Here is a 15,280-nt window from a genome sequence, read left to right as displayed (position 1 = left end):
CTGTGCCCAACCCACACACTATTTTGTCTCAAATTACATCAGATGCACAGTTTTTCTCAGTGGTTGACTTGTCGCCAGTGCACCCTGATAGCCCATTTTGGTTTGCTTTTTAGTTTGAAGGGAGATCTTGGACTTTTACCCGGTTATGCCAGGGGTACTGTGAAAGTCCCACTATTTACAATGCTGCCCTCAAAGCTAGTCTGGATTAACTTCAATCAACCACAGGCTCTGCTCTTTTGCAGTATGTGGATGACATCCTTTTATGTGGTCCATCTAAACAACAGTGTGAAAAAGACAGTGAATCTGTTGAAACATCTTCCTTCTTATGGCCATAAAGCCAGCCTTTCTAAATTACAGTTTGTACAGGACGAAGTCACCTTTTTGGGTCATGTGATTTCTAAGGTTGGGCGCTCACTTTCTCCTAAACGTGTTGCTGCAGTTCAGATCATTCCTAAACCGGTTACTAAAAAACAGCTTATGTCATTCTTAGGTATAACATCTTACTGCAGGAACTTTATTCCTAACTACTCTTTTCTCGAAGCTCTCTTAGGTGCTCTTATCCATGGTAAAGGCAGCTGCAGTTCTGACATGCAGCTCCAGTCAGCTGATCGTGTTCCATGGACTCCTGAGGCTGAATCAGCCTTTAGTGAGCTTAAGCTGGCTCTTCAAACAGCACCAACACTTGGCATTCCAGATCCTCATAAACCTTTCATACAGGCAGTTGATGAGAAGCATGGTTGTATGACATCTGTTCTTATGCAGGAACATGGGGCAGGCAAAGGCCAGTGGCTCATTTCTCAGCAAAACTGGACTCTGTGGCTGCAGGCCTGCCTGGTTGTCTTCGTGCTGTTGCAGCTGCAGAGAAAGCTGTCCTGGCCTCCCAAGATATTGTGGGCTACGCTAATTTGACTGTTTTGGTTCCTCATACTGTTGCCATTATTCTTCTCGAGCAGAAAACTTCACATCTTTCAACTGCTTGTTGGCTCAGATACACCTCTGTGCTCCGTGATATGCCAAATGTCACTGTTAAACGTTGTACTGTTCTGAATCCTGCTACTTTGCTTCCGACTCCTGAGGATGGGGAGCCTCATGACTGTGAAGCTGTTTTGGAACAAGTTTGTACACCCCGACCTGATCTTTTAGAGACTCCTCTTCCAAACTCTGACATGATTCTTTTTGTAGATGGATCAGCTTTGCGTGATCCAGCCACAGGTACTAACTGTGTTTGGTTTGCAGTATGTTCTTCACATGACACTTTGTTGTCTGGTTCTCTTCCTAAACATTTCTCCGCTCAAACTACTGAACTTATTGCACTTACTGAAGCTTGTAAGTTGGCAGCTGGTAAGTCTGTCACTATTTACACAGATTCCAGATATGCTTTTGGTGTTGTTCATGACTTTGGTGCGCTGTGGAAACACAGGCATTTCCTTAAATCAGATGGTAAAACTATTCTGAACTCCAAGCAGGTTTCTGATCTTCTTGATGCGATCCATTTGCCTACAGCAATCTCGGTCTGTAAGTGTGCGGCTCACACTAACTCAGACGATCCTGTTGCTTGTGGTAATGCCAGAGCTGATGCTGCAGCTAAGCAAGCAGCTAATTTTTTTCCTGTTTTTGCTTCCCTCTCTTTGCAGGCAGAAGACTCCCTCACAGATGTCCATGCTTTGCAAACTTTTGCCTCTGCAGATGAAATTTGGTCCTCTGGACGCATTTGGTCCTCTGTGGGTGCAACTCATACGGATGGTGTTTGGATGGGACCTGAGGGTAAACCCTGTCTACCTAAACATTTTTTTCCTCATTTTTCAAAATTGACACATGGGTTGAACCATGTGTCAAAAGGAGGGATGCTGAATGCACTCACTGCTCAGTGGTTCACAAAAGGGTTCAGTTCATATGCGCAAAAATACTGTCAGTCATGTATGGTTTGTGCCACACATAATGTAGGAAAGGCATTACACACATCGCAAGTTGCACACCCTCCACCAGAGAAACCTTTTGAACATTTGATGATGGATTTTGTTGAACTCACACCAGCTGAAGGAAAGAAATATGCACTAGTAATAGTGGACGTGTTTAGTAAATGGGTTGAAGTTTTCCCTGCAAAACATGCAAACAGTAATGCAGTGACTAAAGCACTGCTAAACAGAAATCATTCCTAGATGGGGCATTCCAGAGAAGATCAGCAGTGATAATGGCACACATTTTGTAAACACTGCATTGACTGAGGTTGGTAAATTCCTGGGAATAAGCTTGCGCACACATTGTGCTTATCATCCACAGAGTGGAGGTGCTGTGGAAAAAGAAAATGGTACATTAAAGTCCAAGTTAGCCAAATGTTGTGAAGAAACAGGTCTGCCATGGACAAAAGCATTACCTATTGTGCTTACCTACATGAGAATGAGAATCAGAGCTCAAGTGAATCTCAGCCCATTTGAAATTTTATTTGGCAGACCTCCTAACCTGGGATTGGGACCTGTAACCAGACCCCTCCCTTCCACAACTGTTTGTGATGATGCTATGTTGTCTTACTGTCGAAACCTTTCCACTGTTCTATCTCAAGTTTCACAGGCAGTAAAAGCAGCCCTTCCAGCCACAGAAAACACACCACTCCAACCAGATGACAGGTGGTGAAGGAACTTCGCAGGAAACATTGGAAGTCCAAACGTTGGCAAGGCCCGTTCCAGGTGCTACTGGTCACTCACACAGCTGTTAAAGTTGCAGAGAGAGCAACCTGGATTCATGCCAGTCACTGTAAGAAGGTACCAGAACCAGTAGATGACTTCCACCCTGACATACATCAGCCTAACCAACACGCCCGGAAGGACAAAGATAAGAGTCAGCAGTAAAAGCTGTACTCCACCGGTGTGTTAAGTGCTAGTAACCTCTGACACCGAAGATTGAAACATCCTTACTGAGACCAGCGATGAAGATGATCATACACATGCTGTGAACCATGGAAGAAACTGTTTGTTGTTTGTATTTTCTTATTTGTAACCAGCATGTGCACATTGTATCTTGATTTCACAGGAAGCAATAATACAGGGCTGCTGTATTTCCCCACGACCCGAGAGACCACCAGACGCCCGAAGCCACACAGCCCCCCCCAGCACACACCCAACCGCCCAGAGCGACGGGACAGCAACCCACCACCACCACTATGTGATCAAGCTAATCAGAAGGGACCAGAGAGAATTAAATTCAGCCAATTGATGTTTTGAGGAAGCAGACATTGTTTCCATGCTAATATAATCTAAAAGAAAATTTCTAAACTGGTTAATACACAGATTGTTCTTCGCTTTCCAGTTCATGAGAATAGTTTTCTTTGCTATACATAACACTGTGAGGATCATGTGTGCTAAACTAAATTCCACGTTGATGTTGTCTAAGTCACCCAGTATGCACAGTGTGGGGCATGCAGGAATGCTACACTTTAGTCATGTTGATAGGTCCGCACAGACTTCAAGCCAGAACTTCTGGACAGGCGCACAAAACCACAAAGCGTGTGCATAATCATCAGGTGTGTTATCTGTGCAATGTGAGCAGATGTTTGAGTGTGTTAAACCCATCCTGAACATCCTTTGTCCTGTATAGTGTGTTCTATGAAGAATTTTGTATTGTATGAGCTGTAAATTAGGATTTCGAGTCATTCTGAAGGTGTTCAAACATATATGTGGCCAGAAGCTATGACTAGAACTGATGGATAAATCTGCCTCCCATTTTGAGGACGGTAGAGACATTGTGTCATCTATCTTAGACAATAATTTATATATTTTTGATAGTAGTTTTGGGGTGCAGATGCTTAGAAATTCTACTACCCTAATCGGGAGTTGTAAGTCTGGTTGGTGGAGGATATATTTCTTTTTTATTATAGACTTAAGTTGTTGATATTCTAGGAATTTATTGCTGCCTATCTCATGTTGTGATATGAGCTCATCAAATAAAATAAAATGTCCATTTTGGATTATATGTTCCAGATGTTTGATTCCTTTGATCTTCCAGAGAGTAAAGTTTAGCATTTTTTTGTTTTGCAGGATGTCAGGATTGTTCCAGATGGGTGTAAGCTTACACGGGACAAGTGAAGACTATGTTATTTTAAGAAATTCCCACCAGGCTGTCAGAGAGGTGCTGATGTTAATGCTTTTGAAACATTTGTGATTTTTTACGTTTTGACTAATAAGTGGCAGGTCAGAGATTTCCAGATTATCACACAATGCTTGTTCTATATTTATCCATGGTTCATCTATTGGGCTAGGTTTAAACCATTTTGATATATACTGTAACCTATTGGCTAAGGAATAGTGCTGAAAATTAGGTAAATCTAATCCACCCTGTCCTTGGTCTTCTGTAGGGTTTTTAAACTAATACGTGGTGGTTTGTTTTTCCACAGAAATTTGGAGATGCATGAACCTAGTGACTTAAACCAAGTAGCAGATGGTTTTATGGGGATCATTGAGAACAAATAGTTAACTTTTGGTAGTATCATCATTTTAATGGTTGTAACTCTCCCCATAAGTGATATAGGTAAGGACTTCAAACGAGAGAGATCGTCCTCTACTGTCTTTAATAATTGCACATAATTTAGCTTTGTTAGCCCTGAGAGCCTGGAGGAAATGTTTATTCCTAAATATCTAATATTTCCTGACTGTAAAGTGATCGCAGGTATATTCTGGTCCCTATAGTTAATGGGCAGAACTGTGGTCTTAGACCAATTGATAGAGTAGTCAGAAAGTGCTGAGAATTTATTTATGAGTGTGATCGTGTGAGTGAGAGACGTTTGTGAGTTCTGAAGGAAAAGTAATACATCATCAGCATAAAGACTTATTTTATGCTCAATATTTTGGGGTTGGATGCCTTTAATATTTCTATCTTGTCTGATAGCAGCTGCTAAAGGTTCGATGAAAATAGCAAAAAGTGAGGGAGAAAGTGGGCAACCCTGTCTTGTACCTCTCTGCAGACTGAAGCTTGGAGAAGTTTGATCATTTGTCCTGACACTTGCACTTGGGGAGTCAGTTATTTTCTTTTGAGGAGATAAGAGGCTTTAATAATAATATCTTGCAAGAGAGAACAACACAGTACAGAATACAGAGTTGCTCTGACCACTGAAGCAAAAACACACAGTTATATTGCCCACTCATCACGTCATCTGTTTTTGGGTATAGTTGATTGTTCTTCTAACTTTCCTCCCCAACCATTAGTTGAGGTTACCCAGACACACTCGTAAATACCAGCCTAACCCTGTCCCCCCTAAAGTGCAGCTATCTCATAATAACAAGCCCACCATTGTAAAGAGGAATTTAAGAAAACAGGGCAGGGTGGTACCTTGCAGCTCAGTGTTTTGCAGGTTATACACAGTAACACTCAATGCAATGCATATAAGAATTATTTTCCATTACATTCCTCCCTTTTGATTATAATAATACCATTATATTAATCAACCCAAAAGAAACAAGGAAAATAATAACTTTATCTGTAAAACATCAGCCTGCATTTGCACACAACGTGAGTTTAAAATGCAGGCATCATAGTGATAAAGGGTCCAATGATAAACAATCAAAACATGAACAATCAAATATGATTATCTTCATCCCTCTCTTAGTCAGCGTCACTAGAGGAAAAATTTTGAAAGCAAAAAAGTTCTTTGAGTCATTTGAATCATTTGGTGAGATACATACAATGAGGCCTTTCACACAGGGAAAAATACAGCAGCCCTGTATTATTGCTTCCTGTGAAATCAAGATACAATGTGCACATGCTGGTTACAAATAAGAAAATACAAACAACAAACAGTTTCTTCCATGGTTCACAGCATGTGTATGATCATCTTCATCACAGGTCTCAGTAAGGATGTTTCAATCTTCGGTGTCAGAGGTTACTAGCACTTAACACACCGGTGGAGTACAGCTTTTACTGCTGACTCTTATCTTTGTCCTTCCGGGCGTGTTGGTTAGGCTGATGTATGTCAGGGTGGAAGTCATCTACTGGTTCTGGTACCTTCTTACAGTGACTGGCATGAATCCAGGTTGCTCTCTCTGCAACTTTAACAGCTGTATGAGTGACCAGTAGCACCTGGAACGGGCCTTGCCAACGTTTGGACTTCCAATGTTTCCTGCGAAGTTCCTTCACCACCTGTCATCTGGTTGGAGTGGTGTGTTTTCTGTGGCTGGAAGGGCTGCTTTTACTGTCTGTGAAACTTGAGATAGAACAGTGGAAAGGTTTCGACAGTAAGACAACATAGCATCATCACAAACAGTTGTGGAAGGGAGGGGTCTGGTTACAGGTCCCAATCCCAGGTTAGGAGGTCTGCCAAATAAAATTTCAAATGGGCTGAGATTCACTTGAGCTCTGATTCTCATTCTCATGTAGGTAAGCACAATAGGTAATGTTTTTGTCCATGGCAAACCTGTTTCTTCACAACATTTGGCTAACTTGGACTTTAATGTACCATTTTCTCTTTCCACAGCACCTCCACTCTGTGGATGATAAGCACAATGTGTGCGCAAGGTTATTCCCAGGAATTTACCAACCTCAGTCAATGCAGTGTTTACAAAATGTGTGCCATTATCACTGCTGATCTTCTCTGGAATGCCCCATCTAGGAATGATTTCTGTTTAGCAGTGCTTTAGTCACTGCATTACTGTTTGCATGTTTTGCAGGGAAAACTTCAACCCATTTACTAAACACGTCCACTATTACTAGTGCATATTTCTTTCCTTCAGCTGGTGTGAGTTCAACAAAATCCATCATCAAATGTTCAAAAGGTTTCTCTGGTGGAGGGTGTGCAACTTGCGATGTGTGTAATGCCTTTCCTACATTATGTGTGGCACAAACCATACATGACTGACAGTATTTTTGCGCATATGAACTGAACCCTTTTGTGAACCACTGAGCAGTGAGTGCATTCAGCATCCCCCCTTTTGACACATGGTCCAACCCATGTGTCAATTTTGAAAAATGAGGAAAAAAATGTTTAGGTAGACAGGGTTTACCATCAGGTCCCATCCAAACACCATCCATATAAGTTGCACCCACAGAGGACCAAATGCGTCCAGAGGACCAAATTTCATCTGCAGAGGCAAAAGTTTGCAAAGCATGGAGATCTGTGAGGGAGTCTTCTGCCTGCAAAGAGAGGGAAGCGAAAACAGGAAAAGATTTAGCTGCTTGCTTAGCTGCAGCATCAGCTCTGGCATTGCCACAAGCAACAGGATTGTCTGAGTTAGTGTGAGCCGCACACTTACAGACCGAGATTGCTGTAGGCAAATGGATCGCATCAAGAAGATCAGAAACCTGCTTGGAGTTCAGAATAGTTTTACCATCTGATTTAAGGAAATGCCTGTGTTTCCACAGCGCACCAAAGTCATGAACAACACCAAAAGCATATCTGGAATCTGTGTAAATAGTGACAGACTTACCAGCTGCCAACTTACAAGCTTCAGTAAGTGCAATAAGCTCAGTAGTTTGAGCAGAGAAATGTTTAGGAAGAGAACCAGACAACAAAGTGTCATGTGAAGAACATACTGCAAACCAAACACAGTTAGTACCTGTGGCTGGATCACGCAAAGCTGATCCATCTACAAAAAGAATCATGTCAGAGTTTGGAAGAGGAGTCTCTAAAAGATCAGGTCGGGGTGTACAAACTTGTTCCAAAACAGCTTCACAGTCATGAGGCTCCCCATCCTCAGGAGTCGGAAACAAAGTAGCAGGATTCAGAACAGTACAACGTTTAACAGTGACATTTGGCATATCACAGAGGTGTATCTGAGCCAACGAGCAGTTGAAAGATGTGAAGTTTTCTGCTCGAGAAGAATAAAGGCAACAGCATGAGGAACCAAAACAGTCAAATTAGCGTAGCCCACAATATCTTGGGAGGCCAGGACAGCTTTCTCTGCAGCTGCAACAGCACGAAGACAACCAGGCAGGCCTGCAGCCACAGAGTCCAGTTTTGCTGAGAAATGAGCCACTGGCCTTTGCCTGCCCCATGTTCCTGCATAAGAACAGATGTCATACAACCATGCTTCTCATCAACTGCCTGTATGAAAGGTTTATGAGGATCTGGAATGCCAAGTGTTGGTGCTGTTTGAAGAGCCAGCTTAAGCTGACTAAAGGCTGGAGCTGCATGTCAGAACTGCAGCTGCCTTTACCATGGATAAGAGCACCTAAGAGAGCTTCGAGAAAAGAGTAGTTAGGAATAAAGTTCCTGCAGTAAGATGTTATACCTAAGAATGACATAAGCTGTTTTTTAGTAACCGGTTTAGGAATGATCTGAACTGCAGCAACACGTTTAGGAGAAAGTGAGTGCCCATCCTTAGAAATCACATGACCCAAAAAGGTGACTTCGTCCTGTACAAACTGTAACTTAGAAAGGCTGGCTTTATGGCCATAAGAAGGAAGATGTTTCAACAGATTCACTGTCTTTTTCACACTGTTGTTTAGATGGACCACATAAAAGGATGTCATCCACATACTGCAAAAGAGCAGAGCCTGTGGTTGATTGAAGTTAATCCAGACTAGCTTTGAGGGCAGCATTGTAAATAGTGGGACTTTCACAGTACCCCTGGCATAACCGGGTAAAAGTCCAAGATCTCCCTTCAAACTAAAAAGCAAACCAAAATGGGCTATCAGGGTGCACTGGCGACAAGTCAACCACTGAGAAAAACTGTGCATCTGATGTAATTTGAGACAAAATAGTGTGTGGGTTGGGCACAGTAGGAGCATGTGGCTGAACTGCAGCATTCACCGCTTGGAGGTCCTGTACAAAACGCCATTCATCTGGCTGGCCAGCATCTTTAATCTTTTTAACAGGAAACAATGGAGTAAGCACAGGTGAATTTTCAAAAGGAACAATAACGCCTGTTTTCTGAAAAGATTGAAAAACAGGTTTAATCCCTTTAATTGCTTCAGGCTTAAAAGGGTATTGTTTTTTACATGGACAAAAGTCTGATTTAGGGGTGACAATTACTGGTTCACAGCCTTTTATCAACCCCACATCATATTTGCTCTTAGCCCAAAGATCATTGGGCACTTCAGCCAACATGGGTATCGAAGACAAATCTTTTTCAGATAAAAAACATGCTTCAAAATGTGATTCTGTGGTAGGAATTAAGTCCACAGTTCTTTGACAATGCATTGTACTCAAAAATGTTTTTTTGTATGCTGACAATCGTTCAGAAAACATCAAATTTGGATCAGCAGGTGAAACGGTCCACTCCATTTCTTTCTGACATGTAGCAACAAACTCTCCCACACCTTGTCACTGCCAGTGTGTACATTTGGCCAAGGAAATGTGAGGGCGAGTACCACAAACATTAAAAAAATCGAAGTGCTCTGGAGTGAGCGACACAGCCAATAAAGTAGGCGCACATATTTTTTCACTTCTTCTCATAGTCATTGTCAGGCCCCGAAGAAATGTGTGATGTGCAGTGCAAATCAGTAGGTTGCATGAAATCAGAAAGGGGTGAAACTAACGCTTTTGCTTCTTCCACTAGTTGTTGTGAAAAAGGAGAGCTGGGAAGTTTCCACTCATAAGCATATGTAAGTGCCGATGAATCAAACTGCACTGCTGTGAAAACTTTGTCAGGCTGTAACATAACCTTAACACCCTCTGGTGTAGAAGTTAAAATAATGCCTAATTTACACATGAGATCACAGCCCATCAGGTTAATGGGACACAACTCTGATAACAAAAATGAGTGTTTGAAGGAGAGCTCATCGGGAGTGACAACACGCAATGGGCATTGTCATTTTCTCCTTCACAACCTGGCCTGAGGCAGACATACAGTAAACGTGGTTTCCACTTAACTTTTGAGGACAATCAAACTCCCCTGACGTCACTACTGATGAACATAAGTTCCTATATTCTGAAAGAAATATCTTTGCTCTAGGACGGAAATAGCATGCAAAACTTTACTACGTGAATCACAGTCGGCAAGCGTTTCTTCACTACACAGAGCAGGAAAAATGTGTGAGTGTGTTTGTGCTATCACCCATCAGTGGAGGCTCCGCTGCCGCGTGACGTCCAGAACCTGCCTCCCACCCTCAGTCAGCCTTTTGCCCAATTTCATCACTTTTCAGCTGTGGACAGTTGCAGTTTTGTTTTTTCTCACGTTTAGATCTCTGAAGTCCAGATTGTGGGTAAAGGATTTTTGTCACTTGCGTTAAAAGTTCTTGGGCAGGTACGCTGGAGAACCAAACGTCTTCCTTTTCCTCATCATCAGACCTATGTAACTGATGTTGTGAGAATGATGGAATTTCTTCCAGAGGGAGGATGGAAGAAGTCCCTTCTTCCCGAGAGGCTTGTGGCAGGGCTGGCTGTTGTTGTTGCAGGGCAGGAGTCCAGGTCTGGATCCGGCACAGCTAATACTAAATTATTATCATCATTCCGTCATGGCATTTGTTTAACATTTTCCTTTCTTTCTCTTAATACACTTTATTTTTTCCAAAATTCTATACCTTTCTTACTTCTTATTTAAACTTAATTTTCTTTTTTTTGCTTCATCTCTTTCTCATATTTGCAAAACTTTTCTTCTAATTTTCTTATTTCTAACATACTAAAAGAACCTTCAGGTGGAAAACCTCTGGACCATATGTCTTTTTCATTTCATCATGCTTAGGTCCCCCGGTAGGGTCAAAAGTCTGAGACCTACTGTTTCCCATTCTCAGACTTGGAATGGGGAAATATATTCCTTCACTCAAAGGACGTCTCCAATGAGGACCTTAATCTGTACTCACACTTCTTCGGAGTACTTCACACTTCTTCGGACTGCTTCAAAAGTTTCACTTACTCATGAAATCTCTGTCTCACTGATGACACAACCGGGAAACACTCTTTTATTCAAATAAAAACTAAAAAGCAGTCCTATCTTCTCAGACTATCATATTTCAAAAATGATCCCAGCGCTGGTATTCAAGAAAAGGACCTGCCAGTCCTCTCTCTCAGAAAAGGCCTTGGAGGTATGAGGCTGGAACAGCTACTTCAGTCCAGGCTGGCCATGCACTGCGATCCGGTCCAGAGACACCAGTCGAGGGATCCTGTTCTTGACGCCAAAATTGTGGTGGAAATTTAGTAACGCACAGAGTCAGTTATTTTCTTCTGAGGAGATAAGAGGCTTTAATAATAATATCTTGAAAGAGAGAACAACACAGTACAGAATACAGAGTTGCTCTGACCACTGAAGCAAAAACACACAGTTATATTGCCCGCTCATCACGTCATCTGTCTTTGGTTGATAGTTGATTGTTCTTCTAACTTTCCTCCCCAACCATCAGTTTAGGTTACCCAAAAGGAGTGTATTGCTCCATCGCAAGTATGCTTCTTTCACATACAGGGTAATATGAAGAATTTTATGCCTGAAACCTATTTAGACATGCAAAAATATGAAGGACAAAGCAGTTTTAACTTGGTTTGAGTGAAGGAATTCATTTTATATCAAAATCCGGAATTGTGCATTATGGCAGCAGAATTGTAGTCTGAATACCTTTATGCCAAACAGATTTGCTTTGCCAAGGGAAGTTTTATAAATGTTTATTGTTTATGTTTACAATATATAAACTAGCAGAATAATTAATTCATCCTCCTGGTCCCTCCCACCCCGGAGAGGGCAGCCAGAGACTGGCTGCAATAGGCATCCCCGCTACCTGGGACCCAACACAGGGCAGGAGGGCCTGATGTCCACCAGGCTCGGGGCCTGCAGTCACCATATTCCGGGAGCTACTGTACCCCCAGAAGGAACCCATCCCGCCCCACCCCACTCAACCCAACCCCACCCCGGAGGACCTCTACAAAAACAAACAAACAACAACAAAAATCAAACAAACAAACAAACAAATCACCCGGTCACACCAGTCGCAGCAGCGAGACCCACCATCACCCAGGCCCCCCCCAACAGGGGAAAAGCACACCCCCACTCAGACCCCCTTCCCCTCACCGCACGCCCCAACACCCTAAAAAAAATAACCACCTGCGGACACCTTGGAGTTCCCAGAGCAACAAGGCCGGCACCAGGATCTGCACCAACCCACGCATATTGTGGCATGTCCAGGGCAACCCAGACCCCCCAGGCACAGGCAGGGCCCCGCCCCGGGCGCAAGGCAACGGCAAGCCACCAGGTCCAGGCCCAGCTCCACCACCCACGCCAGAGCGGCCCGGTCACCCGGTACAGAGCCAGCAGCCACCACCCCAAGGCCCCTAAGGGACCCCGCCCCACACCGCAAGACAGCCCCACCCGCAAGCCCCCAAAACTGCCCTCCAAGCCCGACACACAGTCCCCCCCAGCAATGACCAACCCGGTCCCCACGACCCGAGAGACCACCAGACGCCCGAAGCCACACAGCCCCCCCCAGCACACACCCAACCGCCCAGAGCGACGGGACAGCAACCCACCACCAACACTATGTGATCAAGCTAATCAGAGGGGACCAGAGAGAATTAAATTCAGCCAATTGATGTTTTGAGGAGGCAGACATTGTTTCCATGCTAATATAATCTAAAAGAAAATTTCTAAACTGGTAAATACACAGATTGTTCTTCGCTTTCCAGTTCATGAGAATAGTTTTCTTTGCTATACATAACACTGTGAGGATCATGTGTGCTAAGCTAAATTCCACGTTGATGTTGTCTAAGTCACCCAGTATACACAGTGTGGGGCATGCAGGAATGCTACACTTTAGCCATGTTGATAGGTCCGCACAGACTTCAAGCCAGAACTTCTGGACAGGCGCACAAAACCACAAAGCGTGTGCATAATCATCAGGTGTGTTATCTGTGCAATGTGAGCAGATGTTTGAGTGTGTTAGACCCATCCTGAACATCCTTTGTCCTGTATAGTGTGTTCTATGAAGAATTTTGTATTGTATGAGCTGTAAATTAGGATTTTGAGTCATTCTGAAGGTGTTCAAACATATTTGTGGCCAGAAGCTATGACTAGAACTGATGGATAAATCTGCCTCCCATTTTGAGGACGGTAGAGACATTGTGTCATCTATCTTAGACAATAATTTATATATTTTTGATAGTAGTTTTGGGGTGCAGATGCTTAGAAATTCTGCTACCCTAATCGGGAGTTGTAAGTCTGGTTGGTGGAGGATATATTTCTTTGTTATTATAGACTTAAGTTGTTGATATTCTAGGAATTTATTGCTGCCTATCTCATGTTGTGATATGAGCTCATCAAATGAAATAAAATGTCCATTTTGGATTATATGTTCCAGATGTTTGATTCCTTTGATCTTCCACAGAGTAAAGTTTAGCATTTTTTTGTTTTGCAGGATGTCAGGATTGTTCCAGATGGGTGTAAGCTTACACGGGACAAGTGAAGACTTTGTTATTTTAAGAAATTCCCACCAGGCTGTCAGAGAGGTGCTGGTGTTAATGCTTTTGAAACATTTGTGATTTTTTACGTTTTGACTAATAAGTGGCAGGTCAGAGATTTCCAGATTATCACACAATGCTTGTTCTATATTTATCCATGTTCATCTATTGGGCTAGGTTTAAACCATTTTGATATATACTGTAACCTATTGGCTAAGGAATAGTGCTGAAAATTAGGTAAATCTAATCCACCCTGTCCTTGGTCTTCTGTAGGGTTTTTAAACTAATACGCGGTGGTTTGTTTTTCCACGGAAATTTGGAGATGCATGAATCTAGTGACTTAAACCAAGTAGCAGGTTGGTTTTATGGGGATCATTGAGAACAAATAGTTAACTTTTGGTAGTATCATCATTTTAATGGTTGTAACTCTCCCCATAAGTGATATAGGTAAGGACTTCCAACGAGAGAGATTGTCCTCTACTGTCTTTAATAATTGCACATAAATTAGCTTTGTTAGCTCTGAGAGCCTGGAGGAAATGTTTATGCCTAAATATCTAATCTTTCCTGACTGTAAAGTGATCGCAGGTATATTCTGGACCCTACAGTTAATGGGCAGAACTGTGGTCTTAGACCAATTGATAGAGTAGTCAGAAAGTGCTGAGAATTTATTTATGAGTGTGATCGTGAGTGAGAGACGTCTGTGAGTTCTGAAGGAAAAGTAATACATCATCAGCATAAAGACTTATTTTATGCTCAATATTTTGGGGTTGGATGTCTTTAATATTTCTATCTTGTCTGATAGCAGCTGCTAAAGGTTTGATGAAAATAGCAAAAAGTGAGGGAGAAAGTGAGCAACCCTGTCTTGTACTTCTCTGCAGACTGAAGCTTGGAGAAGTTTGATCATTTGTCCTGACACTTGCATTTGGGGAGTCAGTTATTTTCTTGTGAGGAGATAAGAGACTTTAATAATAATATCTTGCAAGAGAGAACAACACAGTACAGAATACAGAGTTGCTCTGACCACTGAAGCAAAAACACACAGTTATATTGCCCGCTCATCACGTCATCTGTTTTTGGGTATAATTGATTGTTCTTCTAACTTTCCTCCCCAACCATCAGTTGAGGTTACCCAGACACACTCGTAAATACCAGCCTAACCCTGTCCCCCCTAAAGTGCAGCTATCTCATTATAACAAGCCCACCATTGTAAAGAGGAATTTAAGAAAACAGGGCAGGGTGGTACCTTGCAGCTCGGTCATTTGCAGGTTATACACAGTAACACTCAATACAATGCATATAAGAATTATTTTCCATTACATTCCTCCCTTTTGATTATAATAATACCATTATATTAATCAACCCAAAAGAAACAAGGAAAATAATAACTTTATCTGTAAAACATCAGCCTGCATTTGCACACAACGTGAGTTTAAAATGCAGGCATCATAGTAATAAAGGGTCCAATGATAAACAATCAAAACATGAACAATTAAACGTGATTATCTTCATCCCTCTCTAAGTCAGTGTCACTAGAGGAAAAATTTTGAAAGCAAGAAAGTTATTTGAGTCATTTGGTCTTTTTCACACTGTTGTTTAGATGGACTACATAAAATGATGTCATCCACATACTGCAAAAGAGCAGAGCCTGTGGTTGATTGAAGTTAATCCAGACTAGCTTTGAGGGCAGCATTGTAAATAGTGGGACTTTCACAGTACCCCTGGCATAACCGGGTAAAAGTCCAAGATCTCCCTTCAAACTAAAAAGCAAACCAAAATGGGCTATCAGGGTGCACTGGCGACAAGTCAACCACTGAGAAAAACTGTGCATCTGATGTAATTTGAGACAAAATAGTGTGTGGGTTGGGCACAGTAGGAGCATGTGGCTGAACTGCAGCATTCACCGCTTGGAGGTCCTGTACAAAACGCCATTCATCTGGCTGGCCAGCATCTTTAATCTTTTTAACAGGAAACAATGGA

Source organism: Leuresthes tenuis, unplaced genomic scaffold (assembly GCF_036924035.1).
Source record: "Leuresthes tenuis unplaced genomic scaffold, fLeuTen1.0.hap1 SCAF_100, whole genome shotgun sequence".
NCBI classification, from domain to species: Eukaryota; Metazoa; Chordata; class Actinopteri; order Atheriniformes; family Atherinopsidae; genus Leuresthes; species Leuresthes tenuis.
This window is presented reverse-complemented; position numbering follows the sequence as displayed.